Raw genomic sequence first — 9629 nt, 5'->3', positions numbered from 1 at the left:
GATTCCACACCCTCTGGCTGTATCACAAAGAACAAGGATCCCCGGGCAACGCTCTGGCCTTTTACAGCACCGTCACCAAACGTCATGGATGATACCGCACAATGGCATCATGCACTGCAATTCTTTTCATTTTTATGGCAGTTTGGTTTATAAAGTGAGGATCAAAGAACAGACTATAAAGTTTTTCTAAAACTTCTAGTGTTTAGACATGCAGCTATCTTCTGCTACATTGAAATGCTGTTGATTCAAAAACTTGGGAGTTTCCCAGGTGAAATTTGAAACTAGCCCCAAATGCAGAGGGCAAGGAGAGACCAAAGAAAGAAGCAGACCACTTTAGATTCATTGGTGGCAGTATTAGTAAGCAAGGGAACTTACATACGAGGCTTGTCTTGGGTGGCCTCAAGTCAAGTATATATATCTGGACTCACCCCCTAGAATCTTAAAAGTTTATATCAAGGCCTTAATAGGGTTGTCATGTGTTAAGTCCAGAGGGTCTCAATAACACATTCCTCTAAAGGCTGTGCCCCTGAAACAGATCCTAGTGTGGAAATGGTGGATGGGATGTACTTTCTGAGGATGGTACAGGATAGAGTGAGGAGCCTCTCTAGGGGCTCTAGCTGGTGGGTCAATTGGAAGTCATGTCCTCTTGATGACCTCCTCCAACAAATGCCTAGAAAATCATATTGATTGAAACATCAAAATATGAATGGCAACTATCTCCGAGTATGGACTTGGAATTGGTAATGGGTGCAGGGGAAATTTGTCTTTCTGGTCTATAAATGTAAGTATTATTGGAAAACAATTTTACAGTGAGCCCACATTCATTTTCTAATTATGTAAACAAATTTCAATAAAATTTTATGCCAAAGAATGATGGGATCTTCTAGAATAATATTCTGAGAAAGCTTTGATAATTCCATGAAAGAGAAAAAGAAGAGAACAATTTGACTACATACCGTGCTCTCTGAAATCACCATTTTGAAAAAAACATGTGAGAAAAAAGAGGGAGAATTGACATCGAAAGATCACCAGGATCATGAAACTGAGAATGTGAATGGAATGCCTTAAATGGAAGAGGCAGGTCTGCAGCAAGATGGTCAGGATAACCCAAAGCCCAGACTGTCTGGAGGTGTAGGAAAAGAAGCTCAAGACATACACACACACAAAAAAATTTCTAAGAGCAGATAAGAACATAAGCTGAACAAGAGAGGGAACTATTTAGAGAAGATGAACACATTTGTTAACCTGACAGAAACAGCACACATAGTCAACTAGTCTTTTGTTTTCTTTAACAAGGAGTTGTAAAGAAAGGGTGTCAGAGGGAATTGAAACTCAGTCCATGAGACAGTTATAAGGTGAATACCTTGACTCTTCAAATAGTATTCAGTTTTCACATACCGATTATATCGTAGTGTAATAAAACAATTTATAAATGCGATCAAGAACACAGTTGATAATCTTTCTGAATCAGAGAAGTTTAAGGAGGTGAACTAATGTTTTAAAATAAGAGACAGAGATTCTGAAGACTCACTAGACCTTAATTCGTGTGTGTGTGTGTGTGTGTGTGTGTGTGTGTGTGTGTGAAGTAATTTTTTTATCTTTTAATTCTGTCAGTATCTTATTTGTGCAGAGATACTGTGGTAGTTTGCAGGGGCTGCCATAACAAAGTACCACAAACTCTCTAGTTTAAACAACATAAACTTATTTCCTCATACTTCTGGAGGCTACAAGTGCAAGATCAAGATGTCAGCAGGGTTGGTTTCTTCTGAGGGCCTCTCCTTGGCATGTAGATGGGCTTCTTCTTGAGTGTCCACCCATGGTCTCTCCTCTGTTGTTGTCTGTGTCCTAATCGCCTCTTCTTATAAGGACAGCAGTCATACTGGATTAGCGCCCACACTAATGACCTCATTTTGTTTCTGTAAAGATGCTTCCTCCAAATACATTCACATTATGAGGTACTGGGGATTTCAGGATTTCAACATATGAATTGTGGGGGGACACAGTTCAGCCCATAACAGATATTTATCACCTCTAACTGAAATTTAATTATTTAGATATACGTCTTATTATTGATATGATTATGTAAACTTCTTAAATAATGGAATCTAGTTTTTCTTTATATCTTATAGCATCTTTAACCATCGAGGTGATCATTAAATGTTTGTTGAGGGAGAGAGAATGAATGAATGAAAGGTACGCATTGTGAAACAAGGGCTTTCTCATCTCTGGAAGCATTCTAATTCTATAAGATCACGTGTGATGTTGCTGAAGAGAAAGGGAGGTTAGAAAACAAAGAGCCTACATTCCTTCTGTTAGGGCCCCATGATTATAGAGTGAAGAGTGAGTCATGACAGGTGCAGGGACAGCTGTAGCAAGACCCTTCATCCACCTCACAGATTCCTTTCTTCTCTCAACAGGATGATGTCAAGCCCTGTCCTATTAGCTCAGTCTGCCCTCCGGAACTCATTTCAAGAAGGCAGAGAAGGCTGACTCAGTGAGGTTCTTATGCACAAGAAGAGGCTGGGCCAATTCAGAGGGCTAGCGCCTCTCAGAAAAGAGCTTCCTACCATGTTTGAGGTAACTGTCCTTCAGAATAACCTCTGACTTCTTGCCTATCTCCTTTGTGGCATTTAGTATCTTATTCAGTTGTGGCTATTCACCAGACTTAGAGTATGCTTCCATAGACATGGAAGTTGGATAATTTTGAACTTTGTAATGGATTTGTCTCAGTAGTGGAACCATTTGACAACCCTTCAAACAATGTGACCAGAGCTTTTCAAATCATTCTTCTGCTCGCCTGCTTGGTCCTTCCCAGTACTGGTTCCTCACTTGTCAGGAACTAGGAGAATTTATGATCCTAACCATGCCTGGGGGTTGTTTAAACCCAAAACAGGCAACCTCATCTGTACCCTCAACATGGTACTGGGAAATTCAGGCTTCTAAATTCAGCAGCACTGGGTTACACATTGGTTTAAGGTGCCCTAGGGAGCTCAATATAAATTAAAAATTTCTTTCATACGGAGAAGTGTGCTCAGAGATCAAAATCCCTGACTTCTAAATTAATTTTGTGAACATTTTTTTTTTTTCAGATGAGGAGTGTTCATAGAATTGTTTTTCCCAAGTTGTCACAATTTTTCAAGTTTGTTGAATTTTCTCATTTTATTTCACTTCGTAAATAGAAGGCGAAGGAGAGAAGTGATCATTATCCTTTCAATTTTTCAGGACCTTTTCCAAACGTGCCTTTTTAGACACCCCTCTGTTCTGGGCCTTGATCTGAAATGGGAAATTCTTCTATGTTATCAGTAATGATGGCAGGTGATGAAGCACAAAGACAAGAATGGCAATCACAGTCTCTCCCCAGATTTCCAAATTCATAAGTGCAAGTTTAACTTTTCACATTTTAAAAAATGAGTACCAATAGATCAGTGTTGGCAGTTCTTATGATCTTTCTAATATGAAATATTCGTGAAACAGTCATCTCTATTTAAAATCTCAATTCAGCCATCAACTTATCTAAACCAATGAATGCAATTTGACAGAAAAATTAAACCCAAATGACCAACTATTAAATAACTATAAATTATTATTTCTTAAAAACTAAGGTAATGTATAGAAGTAGCCCACTGCTTAATAAATACAACTGGTAACTATTCCTGTAGCATATTTTTAAAGTCCTTTTCCATGTGTGGCACCTATAGATTCTTTAAAAACAAAAAGGCCAAATTAAAAAATAAAATCAGAACATAATAATTATGAAGATATACTTTGAAGTCAAATAGACCAGAATTGTAACTCCAGCTTTTTTACTGACTAGAAGTGTGGTCTTGGGCCTAAGTTTCTTTATCTTCTAACAGAGTTAATGATATCTACCTTATTGTGATTAAATAAAGTCAGGTATTTAGAAAATGCCCAATTATAGTACAAGTCACTTAGAAGCACCTTATAAATGGTGTTTGTTATTATGCAACCTTAACTAAATTTTTGTAAATATTATAATGGATGTGGAAATGAAAATATGTTTTTATGAGCACATTACCTTGTTACCCACATAAAAAGGCAAATAATTGAAGTGCATATTTTTCTGACTCATACTGTTTTATCAATAGATGTTGCTTTGCTTTCACTGACTTTTTATGCCCTCTGATCTTTCTTCAAGTGTACTGGTGAGTAACTGAAAGCTTTCTTTAGTAAAGTAACCTTTACTTGATTAAAAGAAAATAAAGCAAACAATCACAAAGAGAAAGCTTACAGACATTGTGAGTTAAAACATACTTTGAGAGATGCTTTTTTATTGAAGACCCTTGGAGCAAGCCATTTCTAAGTGGAAAAGTGACATATACTGTAGCTGCTGCTCCATTTCTTTCTCTTATTACTGCTGTTAATGATTAATAAGGATTTGAAAAGAAGCAATAATAGCTCTTGCAGTTAATTTGGTTCAAGTAATGTAATCATGCTGAAATTCATTTTTATATTAATTTTTTATTCGTTTTGCTGATCCTGACACACACTCAGGTAAACAGTGGATGCAAATCAAAGGACTGTGGTGACTTTGATTTTTGTTATTGTATCCGTCACTTCTCAAGAGTCTCTTTAGTCCTTTTTTCCAATTTACTATAATGATTTTCACAGTTTTCTATTTACTGCAGATATTTTAAACTTTTTTGTTAATTCTTTAAATACAGTAATGTGAAGCAAAAATTCTGATAATTGATAAAATATAAGAAAGACTTTATTCAAGACTATTGCAACAGGGGTATTGTAATAGGGGAGAATGAGAAAGTTAACACTGAATACAGCAAACACAGCTAGAGATTTATAGTCAACAGGCAGAGGTGAGAGGTCCATGGAATAGAAAATCACTAAGAAGAGACCTCCAGGGAAGGGAGGTTCTTGCTAAACTGACCTAACAAGATTCTTGCTAAAGGCAGTTCAAGGACTTTTACGTTATGGGTGGGAGAGGAGGAACTTCATCAGATATCAGGAGTAGGGGAATTTCACTAAACTACTTAGCAGGATTCTTGCTCAAACTGGGTATCAGCCCAAAGACAGAATCAAGGATACGGTTGAAACCTAGTCAAAAATAAGGCTCAGAGGAGCCTGACTAAAGTTTCGTCAAAGAAAATTTTTGTCAGTAAACACTATTGTTTAGTTGTCTTTGTCTAATGATTTCAATACTTGAAGATTTTGCAGTCAATGTCCTTAGTCTGTTGCTTCCTCTACTTCTCTTGTTTCCTTCTGTACTTCTCTTGAAATCTGTGTGGCCCATGGTACCTGAGGCCCAGCATAAACGTTATCTCCCTCCAGAGATTTGTGTTAACTACTCCCAAGTGCCTGGGGCCTTCACCTATTCAAAACCACCCTAAACCAAATTCAAAACCTGAGGTATGTAGGACTACACCTGCAGTGTGAACAATATACGACACACCAGCATGAAGACTCAATCACTTCAGATTCACTTTTACTCTGAGGATGTACCCCTTTTGTGTTTCTGATTATTTTGAGAAGTTGTTCTACTGGAATTCCTACCATTGTGAATCCTGTTTTGATTTCTGTACCCTTGCTATGGTTGGCCGTCAAAACAAAAATTCAAATATGACTATATTTTCAAATGCCCTCAGGGCAAAACCAACTTCCCTACTCATTTACTTCTGTCTGATTCCATTTCTCTTAAACTTTGACCTGGTAATTCCTTATTACTGTATACCTTTCATGAAGATAATTTTTATATTTGGTTTAGAATTTTTTAGGGGAAGAGTTGGTCCTGATTTTTTTGAGGCGTGAATTAAAATTTCTGTCTCGGACTTTTAGTATCTCCCTTCTCCTCCCCCCAAAAGCCTTTTTTAGTGATATAAAACAAAAACAAACATATCGTCACATATTATAATATATACCATTTGAAACAACATGGATGGACCTAGAGGATATTATGCTAAGTGAAATAAGTCAGACAGAGAAAGACAAAATATGATTTCACCTATATGTGAAATCTAAAAAAGAAAATAAATGAACAAACATAACAGGAACAAACTCATAGATACAGAGAACAAATTGATAGTCACCAAATGGGAGGAGGGTTGGGGGATGGATGCAAGAGGTGAAAGGGATTAAAAAGTACAAACTGCCAGTTATAAAAATAGTCACAGGGATGTAAAGTACAGCATAGGGAATATAGTCAATAATATTGTAATAACTATGTATGATGTCAGACGGGTACTACATACTGGGGTGATCACTTCTTAAGGTATACAAATGTCTAATCACTATGTTGTGCATCTGAAAGTAGTATAATATTATATGTCAACTACAATTAAAAATAAAATAAAAATAACAATTATAAAAAATAATGTATAATTTTCACTTGAAATAACTCATGTAAGATTGACAGTAAACCTGTCAATTATTTTTATCATTTACAAATAAGGAAAATAGAATTCACAAAAATTAACTGACTTTAGAGCCACTAAATAACATGCTCATGATCCCAAAGTTAGTAAATCCAGAAGCCAGATTTCACAGTTCAGGCTCTGCTTTTGTTATTCCATACAAAGAATTTTCAGATAATTTTTAGTTTTTTGTTTGTTTGTTTGTTTGTTTGTTAGGTAGAGATGAAGAAATCCAGAGGAGCAAAGAGTAAGAATTAGGCCTGTATAGACAACAAATAATCAATTTTAGTGGGACAATATTTGCTTTATAAATAACATTATTTTAAACACTATTACAGGGATTCCTACTCAAAATGGCACAGTAAGTAAATGCTGTGCTCACGTCCTCCCATGACCACACCAAAATTACAACTAAACTACACAGTAACCATCACTGAGAATTGCCTGAAGTCTAGCTGAACAGAAGTCCTACGGCAAAGGACTTACAGAAGAAGCCACCTCAAGACAGGTATGAGGGATGGAGACACAGAAAGGACTGGTCCCACACCTGAGTGGGGCGGTTAAAAATTGGGAAGGCTATCTCTGCTGCGGAGGTACCCCTGAGTAGCAAGCAATCCCAGCCCCACACCAGGCTCCCCATAGAATCTATGTTTCTTAAAACTGAATTCCTCTCTGCCAAATGTCCTTAGGAATCTTGTTTCACTGAAAACCTACTCTGACAAACCAGGTAAAAAGAAGGTGCTCTACTTTTTTTTTTTTTTTTTTTTTTTAAATTTGTTAATTGTTTATTTACCAAGAGAAACTATTCCTTAGCCCAGGTATTCATGTTTCATAGCTCAGGAACACAAGTCAGTGACAAACTTCCACGGGAAGTCACCTCAAAGGACCTCTTTACATCCAAATATCATTTTATACTCTGAAAGATACCAGCATTCCTCATCTCCTCAAAATAATTCATGGAATCATAATTTTCGTTGAAAACTGTGTATGCCTTCTTCTTTGGTTCAGCCACAGCAAACTTACAGAACAGTGGTTCAATGATCACTCCAACCATATGAAATCACAGATGCCTGGCCAGAGGTCACATGTCTGAGACTTTTGTCAAAGCACTGAAAGGCATGGTAGTTATATTCTCTCTTAATATTATATCAACATCCTTTCTGGTGGAGAAATGGACCAAATGTGCTTTCCTTTTTAAAATTTATTTTAGAATTCATTTTATCATGTAGTTGTCAAAGCAATACTCTTGACACAAAACATTTGGTTAACATAAACGTTTTTACTAATTAATTAACATCATAGGAGTAGGAAAGTGAAAGATAAAAAGAAATATCCTTTTTTCTCTATAAAAGGAACAGAAATAAAAATGTTTCTGTGCATAGGCCCCCAAATGCCCTTTGTGGCGTAGACCAATAGACATTTTATTTAGAATTGGTGGGAACATTAGACATCCAATATCCTGGTTTTGTTGGGACGGTTTTTCCTGCAGGCCCCCCTAAGAGCTCAATCTCCCACTGATTGGAGATGTCCCCGGCAAGCTGCCCCTAAGAGCTCTGCCCCCTCCTCCTCCCATACCTTATCGGAGATGTCTCCTGTCTCCCTCCCTCCTTATCAGAGCTGTCTCCTGCGGCGCCATAGTTAGAGGCCTCCCTGTCAAAACAAAGTTGAGGGATCACAGCTGCTAGGGACGGATCTCCCTGGCACCCCGGCCAGACCTCCCCTCTTCAACCTGGAGGCCTAAGCATATAAAAGTAAAGCCCCTGACCCCAGTCAGTGCTCAGTTCTTTGGGAAATATCCCACTGGGCCCACTAGTGTAATAATGCTGAGTTCTCCTTGCCCTCTGGGTGCCGCTTGTGTCTCTCTGTCCACGCCGTTTTTGCAACAGTTTTATAGAATATTGAACTGAAGCTCAGAAAGGTAAAATAAGTTTTCCAAATTTCAGTATTAATTAGACACAGAGCCGGCATTAGAATACACATAATCTTACTTCTGGGGTATAATATTCCTTTGTTACAGAAATATTAACTATATTATCTCCAGTTCTGCCCTCTAAGCAGACATTTAAATCAGTCTCTATTTAAGACCAGAATACCCCCACACCTCCAGACCAAGCAGATAAAGGCTTTAAGAAAGGGTCAATGCAATTTGCTGTTTCACATTATAAAGTCAGATTAAAAGATAGATATAGCTGTTAAAAGACTTCTTTATTCCTCTCTAATATACAACGGAAACAAAGTTGGATCATTACTCTGTCCTCCTTTTTCTTACAGTTACATAAGCCAACTATACTAATTGTGTTTAAGGAAAGCAATTACTAAAAAGGTTCCTTTAGACATGCTAATTAATGGCCTATTTCTATAGTGCATGAAAGAAAACTGTGTGGATTTATAAAGTTAGTGTATTTGAAGTTATCTTAAAAAAGTTTGCAATCTGCCATCCCCTTAAACAAAATATGGAACAGAGTGTTTGGGCTGGCTGTTGGTAAAATAAACAAGAAGTTCCCCCCTTCTAAATATTACCACTGACGTACTGCCTCCTTCAATTCCCACCGTAAACCTATACCCAATCAAACTTCTTTGGTTTTATGTGTTGATGCTTTTGTTTAGTGGCTGAGAACTAGAAACAGGAATGGTCTTGGGTGGGTTGCGCAGGAGTAGGGGACTGAAAAGAAAGAAGAAAAAGATAGAGAAGAAGGATGGAGGGGATATAGAGCCTATCCACATAGGCCCTTTGGCTTGGTTTTGAACTGGTAAAGTAGGACAGTGACAGAGGCAGAGGCTGAGGTCAATCAATTGGGACTTTGAGAGATTCTGGGCATGGGCACAGCTGTTTCAGGACCCAAGGGACAAACAATGGTCTAGACATGTGGAAGCTGGTCTTATTTCTGCATGGAAGCCAGAGCCACGGAACCCAGCATCAGCAACCTACAGAGGTAACAGTCGTGGCTGGACATGGTATTTCCATGATGGGCAGTGACTGCTTTGTGAGACTGCTCTGTGAATGTGAATACAGGGGAGCCAAATCAGGAGAGTAAGAACAGGACAGACACCTGGTGGTATCTGCTGCTGATAGATTCGATTGAATTTAAGTGAGCTTGCTATTGGTTACTCTTACATATAACCGGTAGACACAGATAGAGGGCTAGGGTCCTGCTATTTTATTGGTTAGGGCACTTGAGGTAACAGCCATATCACTATCAAGTATGTATTTAAAGTTATCCAAAGAGATTCCATGATTGCCTTCAG

Source organism: Rhinolophus sinicus, chromosome 2 (assembly GCF_057876585.1).
Source record: "Rhinolophus sinicus isolate RSI-liver-muscle chromosome 2, RSI-T2T, whole genome shotgun sequence".
NCBI classification, from domain to species: Eukaryota; Metazoa; Chordata; class Mammalia; order Chiroptera; family Rhinolophidae; genus Rhinolophus; species Rhinolophus sinicus.
This window is presented reverse-complemented; position numbering follows the sequence as displayed.